This window comes from Anomaloglossus baeobatrachus, chromosome 6 (genome assembly GCF_048569485.1).
Source record: "Anomaloglossus baeobatrachus isolate aAnoBae1 chromosome 6, aAnoBae1.hap1, whole genome shotgun sequence".
NCBI classification, from domain to species: domain Eukaryota; kingdom Metazoa; phylum Chordata; class Amphibia; order Anura; family Aromobatidae; genus Anomaloglossus; species Anomaloglossus baeobatrachus.
The window spans coordinates 218,250,994-218,274,460 of NC_134358.1; positions in this window are offsets into that span (position 1 = coordinate 218,250,994).

Here is a 23,467-nt window from a genome sequence, read left to right on the forward strand (position 1 = left end):
ACATGCTGATTGGTAGAATGAGCCTGCCAGCCCTTGGTTCCTCCAATGCATTCACCATTATCTGCATCCTGAGGATACAGACAGCAGTGATGTTGGGCATTGGGTGGGGGAGGACATTGTGCAGCCTGTGGGACACTATTTTGAGCCCCTCACCTGTCTCGATCCTCAGGATTGGAACAGCCAATGGCTGCATGTGGCAAACAGGCCGGACTTTATCCAGCTCTGGACTATACTAATATGTGAACCTCAAATGGATTATACTAATGTGTGAAGTTAAAAATAATTTTTATGTAATAATATATAATTTATATTATTCATGAGATGTGCATATGTACACTACTCACAAAAAGTCAGGGATATTTGGCGTTCGTGCGAAAACGTAAAACGTAACATTCAGTCAGTAACATTTTTGTCATTAAAGTAGAGCATTTAAGTAGAAGCATGCATTGGTGATTTTCTCATCTCAAACAACTTATTGATGTAAAAGCCACCAACAGTGATGTAAATGTCTCAATAACTTCTCATGAGACCTTGATTAGAGCTGAGCGAACCTGTTCAATATAAGTTCGTCAATTTCAAATTCAGGACAATACTTAGCCTGTTTGGCTTGAGCACTTTCCCCAAAAGGTGGCAATGTTCGGTTTTGTTCGATAACTGATTGCAGTTTCCAAAAATGCTTTTCTAATAACATGTTATGCTTTTGGATAGGATTGTGGTGCTGTATGATGAATGGTGGGATGTGTTTAATGAGTGGAGGTGGTGAGGATTCTGGAGAAGCCAGAAGAGCAACACTTTTTTTTTCCTTAAGTTTATTTCTGGATGTTCCTGCAGCCAATCCCGAAGCAGAAAACATCTACAAGGTTCAGACACAAGGACTTGTGTCATTGGCTGCTTAAGTCATATGTCCCCCTACATATAAAATGAGGACATACTGAGTTGGTACCATTTTATGAATGTTAAAGATTAGGGAAGGTGCTACTAGACAGTTATATTAGCTATGGGTTTAATCAGATAAATAGGAGAGAGATAGTAGCATGACAACGTGCAGTGTAGGGAAAGATGTGTGCCGCAAATCTGCCTTTCATGGTATAAATAGGGATTGCTACTTGTGAAAGCCTGCTAAAGAGTTGCCACTAAACAACCTAAATAGGTATTGCTAAATATTACTGCCTGCTAAAAATTAGCCAGTGAACCTCATTTCTAGGTATTGGTATTTATTAGTGCGTGCTCTAAAGTTTCCAGTGAACTAGTTAAATAGGTCTTGGCACTTTTTAGTGCCTGCTCCAAATTACCTAGTAAACCACATTTCTAGATATTGTTACTTATTAGTGCCTGCTCAAAATTTGCCAGTGAATAGTCAAATAGGTCTTGGAATGTATTAGTGCCTGCTTCAAATTGCCAATGAACCACATTTCTAGGGATAGTTTACTTATTTGTACCTGCTCTAAATTTGCCAGTGAACTGGCTAAATATGTCTTGGCACTTTTTAGTGCCTGCTCCAAATTACCCAGTGAACCACATTTCTAGGTATTGCTACTTATTTCTGCCTGCTCCAAATTACCTAGTGAACCACGTTTCTAGGTATTAGTACTTATTAGTGCCTTGTTCAAATTTGGCTAGTGAACTAGCTAAATAGGGTTTGGCACTTTTTAGTGCCTGATCCAAATTACCCAGTGAACCACATTTCTGGGTATTGCTACTTATTAGTGCCTGCTCAAAATTAGCCAATGAACCACATTTCTAGGTATTGGTACTTTTTAGTGCCTTCCCAATATTGCCATCTCAGGTAAGAAGGAAAGTATTTATGTTTTGTGTCAGGTTTCTGACAGGTGTGGGTGTAGGGTTGGGAAACATCTGTTTCAAAGGGGAAGGGTAGATCAACCATGAGTGGTAAATCACAACGAAGTTGTGGTGGAAGGGTGAATAGGCGGGGTGTCTGAGATGTGCAGTACGTGTGGGATATTCTAATGTTAAAATGTCAACGCTCTAGTGAGAAAACACCATCTCATCCTATTAAGAGAAATGAGAACAACTTCTGTTACTGGACAGCCTACTCAACTAGATTTCTTTGGTAGCCACACATTGCTTCAACTTCAAAATGAGGGTGATAAACAGCATGTGCTAGAGGGAATGGCAAGCGCAACCTCAAGTGGCCTCAACATCACATACAGTTAATTCCTCAGAGATGCCAACCCAATTACACTTGTGTCTGTCTGCATCACAAATTTCCAACCGGCAAATTGACTGTGGGGAACAACACATCAGCGAATCTGCAGAGCTGTTCACACATTCTATCCCATGGGCATCAGAGGTCTGCTCCAAAGATTCCAAGATGCAAGAGGAGGAAAGCATCTGCACCGATGCCCAAATTCTTTGTCAGTTGGATCCTGGCTCAGATGAAGTAGGGTCTGAGCTGGATCCCGATCCTCATCATCTGACGTTAACGCCTGGGGGTGGAGGGAATAATGATGAGAATCAAATACCTGAGGCACATGCATACTGTTCTGTGATGTCAGGTCAGGAAGAGTAGGGGGGGGGGCAACATAGAGTATGTCAATGAAGTTGTAGATCCCACTTGATGTGAACCTAGAGGCACGCAGCTGAGTAGCTCATCAGATGAGGAGGAAGACAAGGATGTTACGCTGGCGATTCCCACACAAAACACATAGTGACGCAACCATGAGAACCACTGCATCTTCAGCCAAAACTTTGGCTGAGGCCAGCATCGGTCATGAGACTGCAGTTTGCAAGAAGGGTTAGCTAGCCTGGGCTTTATTTGATACTGCCAAGGATGACCCAACTTTTGTTATCTGCCAACATTGTAAACAACGACTCAGAAGCAAAAATTAAAATAATTTGACTACTACATGCATGAAGTAGTAGTGCTTCTTTCTCCTGCATCACCGTCAAACTATTCCCACACAGGTCTCCGACTTTAGAACCTCCACTTGTTTACCTGCTATAGTCGGGGTGAGTGAGGTCCTGTTATCTGTTACAGAAGAGACCATGCCTGGTGTTTTCGACCCATGTGAGACACCGAGCACACTACGTGTTTCTCAATCCAGCATTACATCTCCATCTACACCTCCCTCACAGTCCACCAGCTTGTCATTTACACCTTACTACACCCTGTCTCAACAGAGCAGCCAGCCCTTGGTCCCACAGTTTTGGTTGCATAAAAGATCACTTCCTCTGACACATACCAAAGTGAAGAGCTTGAACTTCACCATATCTAAACTATTAACCACGGAAATGCTGCCTTTCCATCTGGTGGATACAGATGGTTTCTGAAAAATGATGGCCATTGCAGTCCTCCAGTACCAGTTGTCCAGTTGCCATTACTTCTGTAATAAAGCCATGCCTGCACTACACTATGATGTCGCAGACAACATTACCTTTTCCTTGAAAACTCTGTGTCTCCCAGGGTGCATTTCACCACTGACACCTGGATGAGCAAGCGTGGCCAGGAGCCTTACATCTCACTGACTGGGCACTGGGTTTCTTTGGTGGCTGCGGGGGATGGCGGAGAAGGGGCTTCTTCCCAAGTGTTGAAATCCCTAAAGGTACTGTCACACTAAGCGACGCTCCAGCGATCCCACCAGCAACCTGACCTGGCAGGGATCGCTGGAGCGTCGCTACACGGGTTGCTGGTGAGCTGTCACATAGGCAGATCTCACCAGCAACCAGTGACCAGCCCCCAGCCAGCAGCGACGCGTGGAAGCATGCTGCGCTCAGTAACTAAGGTAAATATCGGGTAACCAACCCGATATTTACCTTGGTTACCAGCGCACACCGCTTAGCGCTGGCTCCCTGCACACCTAGCCACAGTACACATTGGGTTAATTAAACGATGTGTACTCTGCTACGTGTGCAGGCAGCAGGGAGCCGGCTTCTGCAGACGCTGGTAACCACGGTAAACATCGGGTAACCAAGAAGCCCTTACCTTGGTTACCCGATATTTACCTTCGTTACCAGCGTCCGCCGCTCTAACACTGCCAGTGCCGGCTCCCTATTCCCTGCACTCCTAGCCACAGTACACATCGGGTTAATTACCCGATGTGTACTCCGGCTACGTGTGCAGAGAGCAGGGAGCCGGCACTGACAGCGTGAGAGCGTCGGACGCTGGTAACGAAGGTAAATATCGGGTAACCAAGATAAGGGCTTCTTGTTTACCCGATGTTTACCGTGGTTACCAGCATCCGCAGAAGCCTGCTCCTGCTGCCTGCACATTCAGTTGTTGCTCTCTCGCTGTCACACACAGCGATGTGTGCTTCACAGCGGGAGAGCAACAACTAAAAAATTGTCCAGGACATTCAGCAACAAACAGCGACCTCACAGCAGGGGCCAGGTTGTTGCTGGATGTCACACACATCGACATCACAAGCAACATCGCTGCTACGTCACAAAAGTCATGCCTCAGCAGCGATGTTGCTAGCAATGTTGCTTAGTGTGACGTGGCCTTAAGGCTTACGGTACAAACCTCTGGATCTACCGCTTCCACCACTGCTTCTGCTTCCTCCACCTTTTTAGGGCCTCCACCTGTGCCCTCACCTCTCTCTTAATGTAACATGCATTCCAGGAGTGCAGAGAGAATCCCCACAACTCTGTATAGTTCACCCAGGGTTCAACGCAATCAGACAGTGCTGAAATGAATATGCATTGAAGAACGCAGTCACACAGCTGCAGAGTTGTGGACCACTATCCAGGCCGGGTTTCATCAATTGCTGTCTTCACTGAACCTGGATCCAGGGATGGTCGTGTGTAATAATGGTGCAAACCTGGTGGTGGCTCTACATCTGGGCAACATTACTCATGTGCCTTGCATGACTCACATCTTCAACCTGGTTGTACAACAATTTCTAGCCTACTATCCCTGCCTGGATGCGCTGCTGTCGAAGGTACGGTCACTGTGTGCACACTTCCACCGTTTGAACCCCTTGGCTAATCGACTTCCAACGCTAGAAAGGTCTTTCAGCCTACTGGTTAACCAGTTGATATGCAATGTGCCGACATTTTGGAATTCCATTCTGCATATGTTACAGTGAACTGTGGCAGCAGCAGTAAACCCTGGGGCACTATTTCATGAGGCATAGCCTGGGACTCCGCAGTCCAGATGTGGGGCAAATCACAATTCAGGAGTGGGCAGCATCACTATTCAACTCATTTACATGTTGGAGAACACTTTGAATAGTCTGCGGGAGACGGTGGTGGTCCCAAAGGAAGAGGAGGATGCAGAGGAGGATGAGGCAAAGAATCCATTCCCTGTAAGGCCCGGACAGTTGTCACACAGGTGGGTGTCACAGTAGGGTGGAGTCCATCAATCGAGGTCTGCTCATTGTAACAGACAAACTGGTAGTGAAGGTGCAAGAGCCGAGGAACAAATGGAGGAGGAAGAGGTGATGGGCACAGAAAACTCAGGAGATGAAGATATTGATCTCATGCTGGAGTATTGAAACAAGCTTGTACATAATCTTAAGAGTGGCTTTCCACAATGCAGTAATGAGGCACACAGTGTGCATCTCAGTTCTAGACTTTCAACTCTGGAAACGTGGAGTTGATATCACAGTAACATTAGCAGCAGCAGTTTAATTTTCAGAAGCAAATGCTGTGAGTTGTGGCACACATTTCCTAGACCATCGCATAACCCAGAAGAACAGAGTAGAAGTCTGACACATAGTGAACAACTGGAATGGATGGCGTAGGAGTATCTAGAGTGCTTTATGGATGCCATGAGGGTGGGGTTGGTCCCTTTAGCATTTTAATCTTCAGAAATGGAAGAGTTGCCTGAGCTCGCCAGTCATGGCTTGGAAGTTTTGTCATGCCCGGCAGCCAGCATTCTCTCAGAATGTGTGTTCAGCGCTGCTGGTCATGTCCTCTGAAAGTGTCGAACTCTTAAGCTGGGTTCACACATAGCGACAGCGATAACAACATCGCTGTTACGTCACCATTTTCTGTGACGTAACAGCGACCTTGTAAGTCGCTGTTATGATCGCTGCTTAGCTGTCAAACACAGCGACGCAGCAGTGATCATAACGTCGCTACATGTGCAGAGAGCAGGGAGCCGCGCACACTGCTTAGCGCTGGCTCCTTGCTCTCCTAGCTACAGTACACATAGGGTTAATTACCCGATGCGTACTGCAGCTACATGTGCACAGAGCAGGAGCTGGCACTAGCAGCAAGAGCGGCGGAGGCTGGTAACGAAGGTAAATATCGGGTAACCAGGGAAAGGTCTTCCCTTGGTTACCCGATGTTTACAGTGGTTACAGCTTTCTGCTCCTGCTCCCTGCTCGCTTCATTTCGTCGCTACCTCGCTGTCACACACAGCGATGTGTGCTTCACAGCGGGAGAGCGACGACGAAAAAATGAAGCAGGACATTCAGCAACGAACAACGACCTCACAGCAGGGGCCAGCTCGTTGCTGGATGTCACACAGAGCGACAGCGATGGGACGTCGCTGCAACGTCACAGAAAATGGTGACGTAGCAGCGACGTCGTTGTCGTCGTCGCTGTGTGTGACACCACCTTTAGTTTTCATCAAGATTAACAAGTCACGGGTCTCCAATGACTTTTCCACTCCAGTCGCAGACTGCAGGCTAGGTGATGGTGTAATTTTCAGTGTGATGCATTCATCTTGCGTTATTGCAGTTTGTGACACCATTGTCGTAGTTTCTGTGGCTGCTCTTGATACTACTGCTGATGTTACTAATACGTTCCTTGGTGGTGCAACAATCAAACGATGTATCCACCACTGTTAGGTTTACAATTTGGCTTTTTTCTGCTAATTTTATACTGAAAATCAGTTGCAAGAATTTTTAGCCACAAATGGCTAAGAAATAAAAAAAGATGAGCACCGTTTAGGTTATAATCAGACCAGTATGAAAACATTATCATGCAGGTGACATTGGATCGGCACATGTGGCAGATGCCAGAAACTATCAGCAGGTGAATTGGTATAACTTGCCAGTCATCCAATCCAACAGGATTGTGCATGATCAGCACCAACTGACAACTCCTTTAGGCCTCTTTCACACGTCCTTGTCTCCGGTACGTGTTTGGTCCTTTTCCTCACGTACCGGAGACACGGGCACACGTAGACCCATTAAAATCACTGGGTCTGCGCTCACGTGCGTTTTCTGCCATGGACCGTGTGTACGTGTGGAGCATATGTGTGTCTGTGTGCTGCACATGTCAACATGTCCGTTTTTCTCCGGCATCACGGGTGTCACGCGGAATGCAAACAGACCACATGGAGGTGTTCCGTGTGACACGCACTGAAGAAAACACACGTGTTTGAGAAAATAAAAAAAACCTTTACTCATCTTCTCCAGCCCTACAGTCTCTGCCGCTGCTGTCACTTGCTTCCGACTGTCGCTCATTATGCTCATTGAATATTCACTTCACTGCAGCCAGAAGTTGCAGCAGCGGGGAGTCAGCAGGACCGGAGACTGAAGATCAGCACCATGGACAGCGTGCCAGAGACAGGTGAGCAGAAAGTTCTCGTTCTCCGTGTGTTATCATGGATAACACACGGAGAACACACGTAGGCCATAAACACGGTTCACGGAGGGAAAAATGCACCTCTGACATGTCCGTGAAAAACGTGAGTGGTTTTTCACGAACGTGTGAAAGAGGCCTTAAAATGGAAGGGCCCTTAAACCAAAGCAACACAATTATAAATTGTTTGTTTTAATTTAAAAATAAATTAAATATTTTATTGGTGTATAAATGAAAAAAATGTATAGTGTGATCAGTAAGCACCTGCTGAAATTTGCTGTGAAACCCTAGTGTACTGCTAGGTCACATTATAGATAATATGTACAGGATCTGCTCTCGTGCCTGATTTCTCCTCCCTTCTGGATTTTTGTTCCTAAACCTAAACCTCCCTTATTCTTTTGCATAGTGCAGAGACATTACTGGTAACTGCAAAGTGATACTGACATGAGGACAGCGACATGAAGGACTGATAGCGGAGCTGATTGTTAGCTGGTGCTGTTCGCTATGTCACATGTTATGATTACATATGCAGACAATCACATGCTGGGGTTAGATACATGGATCAGTGTAGTGTATCGCACAAGATGAGATTACATGTGTGACCCCGCTCCATACACTTCAATTGGAGAAGTGGTCTAATGTGTGACTCCATGCCATCTATTTTTATGCGAGCAGTGGTGTAATATGACCCCTATGCAAGCAGTGGTGCAATGTGTGAGAGTCACAGATGATGATTAGATACATAGCTGAGCGGGGACCTATATAGCTGGGCATGCGCAGATCACAGCTGGGCATACATAGGTCACAGTTGGGTCTCCTTTATGTGTGTTGCAAGTAGTGGAAGGGGTCTCAGAGCACAATGCCTACACCTTAAACTGATGCATCTCTTAATAATAAATGTTTAAGGCCCTGTTCCATGCATCCATGGTGTGCCTTTACACTATTTGTACTTTGAGGCAATTAATTTCACTTTAGTAGTTTCTGCCTCTAAGTTTTTGAAATGTGGAGACTCCAAGTCGGGTCACCATATTGTGTGTTGTCTGTAATGGCAGGGTTCTCTGAGCACCAGGCATACACATGTCACTCATCCACATCTTTATTTGAAATTCATTTGAAAGCTATAAATGGTGGCCCAGGCCCTGTCTCATGCATGACCTATGCCTAACTCCTGTGCCACAACACTATGGGTACTCTGGAGCAAATCATGTCACTTTCATGGTGTCTGCTCCTAATTTTTGGAAATGGGCACAGAGTTATCAATTAGTATTTATCTCCATTACTATATATTTGTTGGAGGCCCACACAAGTATCCAAATCTTTTTATCTCTGCTGAGATGTGGCATGAGCACAGAATTAGTAATCAGTATTTATATGCTGAAATGTCTATTTGTGGCAGGACCAGAGATTTAGGTATCAGAATTTAGATTGTGAAATTTCAATCGCTGGCAGTACCACAGAAGTAGCAAGCTCTATTTAGATGATGAAATGGTCATTTGTGGCTGGAACACACAATTGCAACTATTTAGATGATGAAATATCAATTTTTGCATGGACTACAGATTTTGCAATCCCTATTTAGATTATGATATATCAATTGTTAGCTGGACCACACAATTACCGTTATTTAGATGATTAAATGGCATTTTTTTGGGGTGGACCACAGATTTTTGCAATATTTAGATGCTAAAATAACAATTTTGAACAGGGCAACATATTTGACACTATTTAGATGCTGAAAAAGCCATTTTGAGCTGGATAACAGATTTTGCACTATTTAGATTCTGAAATAGCAATTTTGAGCTGGATAACAGATTTTGCACTATTTAAATTCTGAAATAGCAATTTTAAGCTGGACAACAGACTATCCACTATTTAGATGCTGAAACAGCAATTTTTGGGAGTCACTAGATGATGAAATGCTGATTTGTGGCACACATGTTTCCTACACTGCATGCTCCTGAACTTCCCTATTCTACACTATCACCATCCTAACTATCTCACCTACCTAAAATTAAACCCCGCATTTCCTCACTTTCTATGTAAATGGACATGTGACCTAAGCAGCTAATGACACAAGCCCTTGTGTCTGAACGTTGTGGATGTTTTCTGCACCATGACTGGCTGCTGGAACATCCACACATAAAGTTAAAAAAAAGAAAAAAACAGTCCGCCACTCCTCATCTTTCCACACCCAGTCCTCTCATCAAACATGTGTCCATGCTCATTATACAGCACCACTATCCTAGCCAAAGTCATAATAAAGTATTAGTGCAACCGCAAACAGTTACCGAACAAAATCGATTTTTGACGATTTTTGAGAAAATTGCTTGTGAATCCAAGCCAGAGACAAATGAGCCAAGGCCTAATTTGATATTGGCAAACCTTGTTTGAATAAATTCGCTCATCTCTACTCATGACACACGTCCACACACCCAGCCATGACCCCATATTCAGGTAGCCTACATGGGTGTAAGAGCGCTACACCTCGCCTAGCAGCGGTTACCTGGATTAAACTCCGAAGCTCTCACCTGAGTTCCGGAGTGCAGCCTGGACTGAACTCAGGGTTTGCAGGACTGAACCGCGAGCGCCGACTGATTCCCAAGTGATTGCGGTTCAGTTCATGTTACAGCTGCGGACAGGCCGGGCTGAACTCCGGAGCTCAGGTGAGAGATCCGGAGGTCAATGCAGGTAACCGCAGCCAGGCCTGATATTACTGGTGGTTCCTCCTGTAGCCAGTCCGATTCTGACTGTAGGTATATACACCGTGTTTTTCCAAAAATAAGACACTGTCTTATACTTTTTTTGCCCCCCAAAAAAGCACTAGAGCTTATTTTTGGAGGAGGTCTTATTTTTGGAGAAACATGGTTGGGGGTAAGTTTACCCCCCAAAAAGCAAAAAACCAACTTCTCAGGAGACTCATACTTACTAGACCTGAACGTCTGCGTGGCTCCCAGGCCCTCCTGTGATCTCTGGTGGGTGCTGCACGCCGTCCTATTTCTATTTATTTATTTATTTACACATTTATGACACTTGCTGTACACTTTATTTCACGGTATTTTATGATTCTAAATAGCTATATACGGTATATAGGCTAGAACTTTAGGTAAATGGACTGCTTGGATAAATGAAATTTATTGCACTAAACATTTCGATAGACAGCCTCCTATAGTTGTGCTTTTTTCTACTCTTACTGCTATTTTTTTTAACTCAAGTGCACTTCTAACCAACAACTATAGTAATAAAATATTATGCAAACTAATTGCTTTATATGTCAATATATATTTGTCTCGAAACCTGTCCGTGATACTGTCAAATCCCCTGCTATCACAGTCTCATACGCTTTGACTGTAAATATTAGAGCAAAGTCATAGAATAAAATAGTCTGTCAATTTATTTTTCAATACTTGCAAAATAGAAAAGGATATTTAGGGAATTTATATTTGGCTTTTGCATTACACTAAAGGCAGAACATTATTCATATGCTGCTCCATCGCTGCCTGTAAGGAATGATCAAGCTGAAAGATGTGGGCCTTTGGGCTAAATGGAAGTTAGATATTTACTTTTGATTATGTGGATGGATTGAATAAGCTTCCTACAAGTTCTTTCTCATGTGTCTACATGACTGAAATGCAGTTGTAAAGCAGACCTTCTATCCTGGAAAATAAAGTCACTCATATTTTCTTAGCATTTGGAAGGATTTTGTAATTTCTAGCTTTGGATACTGTCATTTTAGGTTTGCTAAATGATAATGAAGTAACAGGGTCTATATGGTTTCTATAATGCTTTATTATATGGATGATGTATGACCTGCATCATATCAGAGGTACACCCCTAGTATATTATTCTGGCATATTAGTCTGGCAGATCGGTACATTATTCTACTACAGATGAAAGCACATGCTTTACAATATTACCCGATAATCTAGAATCATATAATTAGTGTGGAAAGGAAGAATGAATGGTGTAGCTGCTAGATGAGGCGCTTATGATGTTAGTCACGGGCAGGTTTGAAGGCAGAGTAGTCAGATAATCTGAGGTCGGGTAATAGGAGAACTCGTACTGGATTCAGGGAGTAAACTGAGGTGTAGGCAGGTAACAGTCTGGGGTTAAAATAACAGGAGAGCTCGACTTGGATTCAGAGAGTAAACTGCGGTGTAGGCAGGTAACAGTCTGAGGTCAGAATACCAGGAGAGCATGTTGAGTACACAAAGCAAGCAGAGAAAGAGTTAAGGGGGCTTTACACTCTACGATATCGCTAGCGATATCGCTAGCGAGCGTACCCGCCCCTGTTGGTTTTGCGTCATGGGCAAATGGCTGCCCGTGGCACACAATATCGTTAGTCCCCATCACATGGACTTACCTGCCTAGCGACGTCGCTGTTGCCGGCTAACCACCTCTTTTCTAAGGGGGGGCGGTCCGTGCAGCATCACAGCGACGTCCCATGGCAGCCGTCCAATAGAAGAGGAGGGGCGGAGAGCAGCCGAAAGAAAGTGACGCCCACCTCGTTGCCGGAGGACGCAGGTAAAGTGTTGTTCGTCATTCCTGGGGTGTCACACGTAGTGATGTGTGCTGCCTCAGGAACAATGAACAACTTGCATCCAGCACCATCAATGATATTTGGGATTAGAACGACGTGTCAACGATCAATGATAAGGTGAGTATTTTTGATCGATAGCGTTCATTCGTACGTTTCACATGCAATAATGTCGTTAACGAGGCCGGATGTGCGTCACGAATTCCGTGACCCCAATGACATCTCGTTAGTGATGTTGTTGCGTGTAAAGCGGCCTTTAGGCAATGGTCTGCGGTCTGCTAAAAGGCCAACAGCACCACTCTAACAAAATGCACGACTGGCAGAGTTCTTGGAGAGACTGCTCAGCTAAATAATTGGGCAATAACCGGAAAGAGGGAACACCAACACCTTCCAGAACCAGAAAGGATGACTGCACTATCATTCCACTCACTAAAAGCTCAGCACACCCAAATACCATAGTCATCATACAGTCCCTCATTGTTTCCCGCTGCACGAAGGATTAATGACAGAGCTAACCAAAAATGGGAAACGAAAAGTACTTGGTAAAACATTCAATAGCGGATCAGTTTTGTTTAAAAAAAATGTTATAAAACAGTGATTTGGGTGGCCGCCTTTGGGCTTTTATTACTTTCCTGAAGCATTAATCTGTAATTTCCGTCTTTGAATGTTACAGTCAGTTACATAGCAGTGATGCTTTTGACTGCTAAAGCCAATGATTGGCTGCAGAAGTCACATATTTATATTACATATCATTGCTCTATGCCATGATTGGTTATAGAAGACCCGTGACATAACGGTGTCATGTGACTCACCAGGAATAGCAGCGCCAACAAGTTATTTAATGTAAATTTAATGTTCTTTATTATGCTTTGGGGTCTCTTCAGACCCAGGAGCATAATAATCTCAGGATGTGAAAAAAAGATGAGGCTGAAAAGTCAAAGGGTGCAAAGCTGGCATCTTATCCTGGTTGGAGCCAGTTTAAGGGGATGCAGGGAATCGCTCACCTCGGTAAGTTGTGCAAGTCACAAACCCTGTAGTGTGCTTTTTAGCATGAAAAAAATGACTGCTGCAGCCCCACAAGGTAAATCGTCAATCAATGGAAGAGAAGAAATGGGTTGTTGTGCCATGCTGCCGGATGGATTCAAGAGAGCAAACGATACAATTAGCAGTTTTTATTGTTCATAGTTCTACATATTTCGGAGCTAGCATGCTTCTTTTTCAAGAACCAACAATAGCAATGTACATTATTTTGGTTCAATATAACTGTGTCTATAGTGTTCTATTCTATTGCCTACTGTACATGTGTATTTCTCAGATTTTTTACCATGATATGCTAATTATATGATTTATTATCAAGTGATCCTCCTCTGGGAGCTTTGAATGATTATACCAAGTGCCTACGGCCCCTTAATTTGGATATTCAAGAACCAATGTGTCAATATATAGACTCCTGCACCAAACCTGAATCCAATGTGTTGTGCTCATGCAAATGTTTCATGAGGGATAATGGTAAGTAAAGGACACTTTACACGATATCGCTAGCGAGCATACCCGCCCCCGTCGTTTGTGCATCACGGGCAAATCGCTGCCCGTGGCACACAATATCGTTAGGCCCAGTCACACATACTTACCTTCCCTGCGACGTCGCTGTGGCCGGCGAACCGCCTCCTTTCTAAGCAGGCGGTTCGTGCAACGTCACAGCGACGTCACAAGGCAGGCAGCCAATAGAAGCGGAGGGAAAGACACGCCCACCTCGTTGCCGAGGATGCAGGTAAGCTGTTGTTCGTCATTCCTGGGGTGTCACACATAGCGATGTGTGCTGCCTCAGGAACGACGAACAACCTGCATGCAAAAACAGTAACGATAATCGGGATTAGTATGACCGGACAACGATCAACGATAAGATGAGTATTTTTGATCATTATCGGACGTTCGTACGTTTCACACGCAATGACGTCGCTAACGAGGCCAGATGTGCGTCACGAATTCCGTGACCCTAACGACATCTCGTTAGCGATGTCGCTGCGTGTAAAGCGGCCTTTACCTAGAATCTCAAGTGATGGGCAGGATAAATTTAGTAAAGTTGAGTCACTATGAGTTTGATACGTTTATTCCTAATTTTCATTCCTACAGACACAACAATACAATTTCTCTGAAAACAAAGACGTGCGCTGTAGGTAACTGAATGCAACATTCTGACATCAACTATTGTTAAATTACAGCTTTGTTTCTTTCTAAATTCCCTAAGTGAGCTCCGCTGTGCATATTCTAAGCTGAATTTCAGCAGATATTGTTCCAAGATTGATTTGACTCAGTTCATATCCCACCAACTCACTTGACAGTCTACAAACATAATCAATATAGTTACACTACAGGTAATTACTCATTAGCGGAGCTCTGTCTACCCTGAGGTTTGTGTCTATCAATTTATCTTTTTATTTTGAAACATGTCAGAAAGGTATATTTACCCATTGTAATGCATTGTTTTCACAGACAAGGTTAATACTTATTTAATTTGCTGTAAAATGATCTAAGTGAAAAGATCACATAAAAATAAGGAATCAGGAAGAGTTTTGATTAGAATTGATTGCTAAAGATTTTGTATCAGCAATAAAATGTGATGAATAGTGATGATATTCTTCATTTTAGCATTTTTTTTAACAATATTGTTTCCATCACTGGACAAATGCTTTAGTTCATAAATAATGTAAAGTTGAAAAATGTGTTCCATTTTTTTTTCTTTTTACGAATACACATTGATCGTATAGTTTTTTGAATTGTGAGATTTATGATATCAGGACACTATTCCATAATAAGTATTAACTTTCTAATTCCCTCATTTGGATCATCAACCTTATTAGTTGAACTATTTTCTTTCTATAGGAACATTAACTCAATAAGCAATAATTTGCATATTATTTTTACACAATTGTATACCTTCTCGTAGGAGCTATAGATTTGTTTTTCTAGCACATGGAAAGACAAAGATGAAATCAATGTATTAAGAGCCCTATTCCTCGTAATGAATTTATTGCATTTCTCTCCAGCCGACTCTAGACTAAGACCAATGAATAAAACATTAGTCTTAGTAAATTCCACTTGTTCTCACAGGCACATTAGTATAGTTGTGCCTGTGTAAGAGGTTGGAAGATAGCTGGCACCACCTGAAGAGATTTGCAGTTATTACATAATGGTATATTTCTATATTGCTGCATGATATAAAGTTAATTCATGGTACTGGTTACATATGCTGAGATATTGATATTTGCTACTCGGCAAGTAACTGGAGGCATTTTCTGCTATCCAACTAGTTACCTGTTCGCACTGTTCAAGACGCAAGAGTGCTTTCCCACGTGGACAAGAAAATTGGGATAGGAAGGCAGAGGTCGATAAAGCAGGAACCTTTTTCTCTGGCTTGATCACACTGCTTGGGCGACCACCGCTGTCACTACCACCTCGTCCACGGTCCTTACCCCCTCTTTTTCCCATTTTGTTGGTTTGATTAGGTGAATACTGTAATGTGACCTTTTCTACAGGCAGTGGAACAACACTTATGCAGGATTGTTAAACTTGCGTTAATAGTTTCTCACGATAGCTGTTTCTGTAAGTCTAAAAACCAAAAGGTAACTTTATTGGACAAACTACCACTTGGAGGAGTCGACAAAGATGTTGTGCATGTCTTTCAGTCCCAAAAGAAGACAGGGTTTGACATCGCTTTTCTTTTTGTATTGTTTTTTGGCACTCAGACTGTGTTTTCGTAAGAGCAAGGCACTATGTAAGTGCTGTAATATATAAAGCCCCCAAAACTTAAAAGGTTGTTGATAGGAAGGTACTGGCCTTGAGGCAGAAGTTGTTCCACTGACAGCAAGAATTATTAAAAATTGGCTAACACTGAGACTGTGTGTTACTTGTGTGGCGCCCTGGACAAGCCAGGTCGTCACAGGTACTGCAACAACACACCCCACACCCCGAGATAGGCACATCAGTCACACACAAATCCTTGTTGCTTCCCTCCAGGGTCTGATGTCCACACCAGGTGGGGTGGAGCCAGGTGGTTGGCCCCACCCACCGAAGAGTTCACAGTCCTGGAGGCGGGAAAGGAAGCCAGAACAGTTAGGGAGAGTGAAGTGGAAGGAGCGAAGTGGCAGTGGAGGAGTAATCTGACCGTGTCCAGGTACGTGGCCCGGGCACCGAGAGCAAGGTTGGCAGATGGTGGTGGCCATCTGCAGGAGAGGCCAATCGACGTGGAACCGTAGGACCGGGGTCGGGCGGTGGCCCGCCGGTACCGAACCGGGGAGCGACGAGAAGCCAGCACAATCCGGCAGGGCCTACGGACCCCAACCAGGCTTGGAGTCGCCGTTAAACCGGTCAAATCCGTTAGCGACTGGAACCTCCGGGGTTTCCTAGCAGCAAAGACCCCAAGGAAGGCAACCATCCAAACCGAGAAGGGAAATACAGCCACCGCCAAGGCTAAAATTCCCAGGGCCATAGCCTGCGGGCAAAAGGGGCTCCTCCAGCCCATATCCAAGCTGGGGAGCGGGTTACCGGTGGGAAGCCATCGGGACCGAAGATACACAACAGGTGCAGGGAGAGGCAGCCACCACCAACCGTCCGGGAGTGACCATCGCAGCCGGCTGCGGGACCCGTCCATCCAGCCGTTTGTTTTACCGGAGACTCCATATACGTTATTAGCTGAGTGAGTACCACCATGCCATCTGGCACCGCACTGCCCCCGCGACCCTGCACCTCGCCAACCCTGCCTCCCCCGTCACACCTCACCGGGCCCCGGGACCAACCAAATCCTCCTACCCACGGTGGGGAAAGAAACTTCTCGGCTGCTCCCCGTCATCGCTCCCGGGATACCCGTCCAAAGCAGCGGTGGTGCCCCAACCTCACCACAAACCGTGGGTGGCGTCACGGACCAACTCCCCAAACCTCAAACAACCACCCCCTTTCACTCACGGGCGAGGAGCGCCGCTCGAGTCCCCGGATCTGGCCCACCGCTCGAGCCACAGAGCAGCAGCAGCAGTAGCGCCAGACCCGAGCGTGGTGAGCGCAGCGCCCTCCCCGCCCGCGACACTTGCAGAAAGACACTAGGTAGGTGCTGTAAGATATGAAGCCCCCCAAAATATGCTAGGTGGCTGCTAGGAAGGTACTGGCCTTGAGGCAGAAGTTGTTCCCCTGACAGCAAGTATTAATAAAAATTGGCTAACACTGAGACTGTGTGTTAGTTGCAGAAAGCCACTATCTAAGTGCTGTAAGATATGAAGGCCCCCAAAATATGCTAGGTGGATGGTAAGAAGGTACTGACCTTGAGGCAGAAGTTGTTCCCCTGACTAGAGTTGAGCGCGGTTCGAAGTTCTCCAGTTCGCGGCTCGAGTGATTTTGGGGGCTGTTCTAGATCGAACTAGAACTCGAGCTTTTTGCTAAAGCTCGATAGTTCTAGATACGTTCGAGAACGGTTCTAGCAGCAAAAAGCAGGGCTTTTTACAGCTACAGTGTGCAGGAGCCATCGGTCAGAAGCTGGTAACAAAGATAAACATCGGGTATCCAAGCAAAGCGCTTTGGTTAGTAACCCGATGTTTAACCTAGTTACGTGCAGGAAGCCCACACTTCCCCGCTCAGCTCACTCCGCCCCCTCCTGCACGCGGCATGTACACACACATACACACACTCACACTCACCTGTCCCCAGCCAAGCAGTCCACGACACTGACGTCCTCAGCGCCACCCACTTCGCACTCCGTCGCCAGCACACATGGCTCCGCCCACCAGCACTCTGCACACATGGTCCCGCTCGGCTTACCTGCGGTGATGAAGTCCCGACCTCAGCGCTGTCACTGTCCTCCATGGCCGCCGCTTGTCACATCACCTTCTCTCGCTTCCGACCCGAGACTGACTAGCGGTGACGTCACGGGCCGCTCGCGATACTTGGCTGTGAAGGCGGCGGTCATTGAACTCAGTGACAGGTGCTGTCAGCAGTGCAGGAGATCAGCGCAGGAAATGTACCTCGCTGACAGCAGCACTTTCATCCCCTGCAGTGACCTGGGCTGACCCATTGATGTTAGCTCAGGTCACTGCACTGCTCTCCCAGCCAATGGGGAACATCCTGCTCTTCATTGACTGGGACAGTGTAGATCGTCATGGCAACCCCTTGGATTACACCAGACCTGGATTTGTTTTTCTTTCTAATAAATTGGTTAAAGAGGGAATGTATTGGGGAGTGTTTTTTCAAATAAAAATGTGTTTGTCGTCTATTTTTTTTATTACTGACTGGGTTGGTGATGTCGGGTATCTGATAGACGCCTGACCTCACCAACCCCAGGGCTTGATGCCAGGTGACATTACATATCTGGTATTAACCCCATATATCACACCGTTTGCCACCGCACCAGGGCGCGGGATGAGCTGGGGCGAAGCACCAGGATTGGCACATCTAATGCATGCGCCACTTCTGGGGCGGCTGCGGCCTGCTATTTTTAGGCTGGGGAGAGTCCAATAACCATGGACCTCCCTAGTCTGAGAATATCAGACCCCAGCTGTCTGCTTTACCTTGGCTGGTGATCCAATTTTGGGGGGACAAGTACGTGTTTTTTTTTTAATTATTTATTTAATTTAAAATAACAGCGTGGGGTGCCCTCAGTTTTAGATTACCAGCCAAGGTGAGGTTGCCAGCTGTGGTCTGCAGGCTGCAGCCGTCTGCTTTAACCTAGCTGGCTACAAAAATAGGGGGGACCCTACGTCATTTTTTTTTTTCATTTTTTTGGCTAAATATAAAGCTAAGCACCCCTTACCCCTTAGTGCCACATGAAAGGCACCAAAGGGTGCAAAATTACAAAATGCAGGAGAGTGGGACATTATGTGTCTTTCTGCCAGTATAATGACAGAAAAGACTGATATGAAGTGCACAAGCACAAGAAAATCACCAGAGCGCTCTACGCTGTGAAAAGCAGTAGAAAATGGCACTGGAGTGAACATGTGACCGCCTCATGTAGGATGAAGCTATGGATCCTGGGTAAATTTATGCATTTACCCTCCTTCAGTTTTTTTGCAGTACACAAAAAAAACGGAAGGCACACGGATGACAAACAGATGACATACGGACCGTCTACGGAATGGAAACGGTTGCCTCACGGATGCACCCATGAAACAAAACGGACTGTTTTTTGCAGACCGCAAAAATGGATCGGTCGTGTTAATGTAGCCTTATTCTGATCTGCCGTTTATAAACAGCAGGCAGAAATAAGTGAATAACGCCCCCCAGCATCAGAAAATCTCCGGGGTTTCAGGGCTAGCTGAGACCCTGGAGATCATGATTCAGGACGGTTTTTCCGGTCCCCGCTCACGTGATCACAGGTATACACCGTACACCGATGCTCACGTTACAGTAAATGACAGCGCCGGTAAAATATTATTTATCTCCCATCTGGCATGAACAAACATGGTAAATCTCCTCCCCGGTCTCCTCCGGTCCCCCGGTGTCGCCAAAGTGCCCCCCCTGATGCCCTCCCAGAAATTCAAGATGGCCGTGCGCACAGCAGCGCGCCGGCCGCATTCACCCTACTCCTCTGATTTCATGACACATGCGACAAAAAACTCCTCCCCAGGCACCTGCCATGTCACCCCCTATAACCCCACCGGTGTTCCCCGGTGTCCCACGGTACCTGTGCAGCGTTGATCCCCCCACGGCCCTCTCCTTCACAATAGACGCTGCCGCATGCACAGAGCGGCTGTCAGCTCAGCTTCCTGTGTTCAGACACAGTAAGTGGTGGTTATGCATCTGTAAGCTAAATGGGTGGCACGGTTGCTCAGTGGTTAGCACTGCAGTCTTGCAGCGCTGAGGTCCTGGGTTCAATTCTCACCAAGGACACCATCTGCAAGGAGTTTGTATTTTCTCCCCGTGTTTGCGTGGGTTTCCTCTGGGTACTCCGGTTTCCTCCCACACTCCAAAGACATACAGCGCTATGGAATTAATAATGCTATATAAATGAATAAATTATTATTATTACTGCAATGCCCTGCTCATAAGGTAAGGAACATAATTGATCAGGAGAGCTATATACTACATTTCCAAATGGATGGATTTGCTTTTATAGTTTCCCTGCTGAATGACTACCAAACATGAGAGTCCGTTATACGCCACAAGAAAACACATCTAAATAGCGAACTCTGTTGTTAAGTATTCATTCAGCTGGATAACTGGACTTAAAGGGGTATTCCATCTCCAAGATCCTATCCCCAATATATAGTAGGTGGAATAGCAATAATATCAGCAAATACCAATATTTGGAAATGTAGAATAGTTCTCCTGATTAGGCATGCCCTTACCTCATGAGCAGGGCATTGCAGCTTTGGTAGCAAACATTACGACATGTACTCTGCTGCTGTGGACCCGGGGAGAGTGAGTGCAGATTGACTGCACCCACATTCCTCACATGAAGGGTCTGCACTCCTAGAAAATGGGGGATACATTCCCTGAGTGTCTCCCCCCCATATTCTAGACGGTCCAGAGTCGTCGTGGGACCCCTTTATTTTTTTTCTTACAATAAATTGGTGAAAGAGGAAATGTTTTGGGGACTGTTTTTTCAAATAAATTTCTTTTGTCGATTTTTTTTTTGTTAGTACTGACAGTTTATGATGTTGGGTATCTAATAGACGCCATGACATCACAAACTGCTGGGCTTGATGTCAGGTGACCTTACAGCTAGTATTAACCCGATTTATTACCCCGTTTGCCACTGCACCAGGGCACGGGATGAGCTGGGGTGAAGCGCCAGGATTGGCGCATCTAGTGGATGCGCCACGTCTGGGGTGCCTGCGGCCTGCTATTTTTAGGCTGTGAAGGCCCAATAACTATGGACCTTCCCACCCTGAGAATACCAGACCACAGCTGTCCGCTTTACCTTGGCTGGTGATCCAATTTGGGAGGGACCCTACTTTTTTTGTGTAATTATTAATATTTATAAAATAATTATAAAAAAAGAGTCTGGGGGGGACCTCCACATTGGATCCCCAACCACGGTAAAGCTGCCAGCTGTGGTTTTCAGGCTACAGCCGTCTGCTTTACCCTAGCTGGCAATCAAAAATGGGGGGACCCAACGTCATTTTTTTTTTTAACTATTTTTTAAATAGAAAAAATTAATGGGCTTCCCTGTATTTTGATTGCCAACCAAGGTAACGGCAGGCAGATGGGGGTGGCAACCCCTAGCTGTCTGCTTTATCTGCGCTGAGAATCAAAAATACCGCGCTACATCATTTTTTTTAAAGATTTATTTTTACAGCACTGTGATGTCCAGCAATCAAAATACAGGGAAGCCCATTTTGTTTTTAGTTATTTAAATAAATAATTAAAAAAAAATATATATGGGCTCCCGCTGCATTTTTTGTATTGCTAGCTAAGGGTAATCCAAGCAGCTACTGGCTGATAACCCCCACTGCTTGGTGTTACCTTCACTGGCAATGGAAAATCCAGGGAAGCATTTTTTATTTTTTTTGCCAAAAAACTACAAAAAAAGGACGTGAGCTTCGCCATATTTTTGTATGCTAGCCAGGTATAGCAGGCAGGTGCTGAAAGAGTTGGATACAGCGCCAGAAGATGGCGCTTCTATGAAAGTGCCATTTTCTGAGGCGGCTGCAGACTGCAATTCTCAGCAGTGGGGCCCAGAAAGCTCAGGCCAACCTGTGCTGCGGATTCCAATCCCCAGCTGCCTAGTTGTACCTGGCTGGACACAAAAATGGGGCGAAGCCTACGTCATTTGTTTTCTAATTATTTCATGAAATTCATGAAATAATAAAAAAAGGGCTTCCCTTTATTTTTGGTTCCCAGGCGGGTACAAATAGGCAACTGGGGGTCGGGGGCAGCCGTAACTGCCTGCTGTACCTGGCTAGCATACAAAAATATGGCGAAGCCCACATAATTTTTTCAGGGGGCAAAAAACTTCTGCATACAGTCCTGGATGGAGTATGCTGAGCCTTGTAGTTCTGCAGCTGCTGTCTGTCTGTATGTAGAAGAGCAGACAGCAGCTGCAGAACTACAAGGCTCAGCATACTCCATCCAGGACTGTATGCAGAAGTTTTTTGCCCACCAAAAAAATGACGTGGGCTTCGCCATATTTTTGTATGCTAGCCAGGTACAGCAGGCAGTCACGGGCTGCCTCCAACCCCCAGTTGCCTATTTGTGCCCGGCTGGGAACCAAAAATATAGGGAAGCCCATTTTTTTTTAATTATTTCACTTATTTCATGAAATAATTAAAAAACAAATGACGTGGGCTTCGCCCCATTTTTGTGTCCAGCCGGGTACAACTAGGCAGCTGGGGATTGGAATCCGCAGCACAGGTTAGCCCGAGGTTTCTGGGCGCCTCTGCTGCGAATTGCAGTCCGCAGCCGCCCCAGAAAATGGCGCTTTCATAGAAGCGCCATCATCTGGCGCTGTATCCAACTCTTCCAACAGCCCTAAAGCCGGGTGGCTTGTTGGGTAATAATGAGTCAATACTAGCTTTGTTTTACTAGCTAGTATTAAGCCAGAGATTCTCAATGTCAGGCACGTTTGACCCGGTCATTAAGAATCTCCAATAAAGGGTTAAAAAAAAGACACCACACAGAGAAAAAATACTTTAATAGAAATAAATACACAGACACATTAGAGACTCCATCTTTATTACCCCCTGTTAGCCCTCCACGATCCATGGTCTTCTGTCTTTCTCGTTCAACAAATGCAGCTCTGCTCCATCACTGCTGCATGGGGGAAAACGCTGCTTCCCGTGCAGCCTTCACTCCGTGAAGGCTGCACGGGAAGCAGCGTGCAGCCTTTACTCCGTGAGTGATCAGTGCTGCTGGCTGTCAGCGGTAACAGCGGTAACGCTGACAGACGCGTTACCATAGCAACGGTGCTCCCGGAGCCGCGGTTAGCGGTGACGTCACCGCTAACTGCGTTGCTATGGCAACGGTGATCTCCGTTAATGACCGGCTGTGTCAGCCGGTTCCTAACGGAATGGGGAGTCGACCGTGTGCTAGAGCATGTCGCCGGTACACGGCGATACACAAATGTGCACCGTGTACCGGAGAGTGCAATGACAGGTCCTACATGACGCATCATAGTCATGTGACCAGTCTGTAGCCAATGAGATAATAGCCACGTGACTGGTCACATGGCTATTTTGACGTCACGATAGGTCCTGCATCACTGCTGGCAGTGCTGGTCACCGGGAAGATTCAGCGATCATCGGATGGAATAGCGGCAGGAGACAGAGTGCAGGAGGGATCGCGGGGACCGGTAAGTGTTATGGCAATGTTTATTAACTGTATGTGTACATTTATAATGCGTTTTTTTGTGTTTGTGATTGCCTCCCATTATATCCTATTGGTTCGAGTTCGGTTCGTCGAACGTTCGCTGAACTGAACTCGAACGAGACCTCCGTTCGACGAACCGAACTCGAGCCG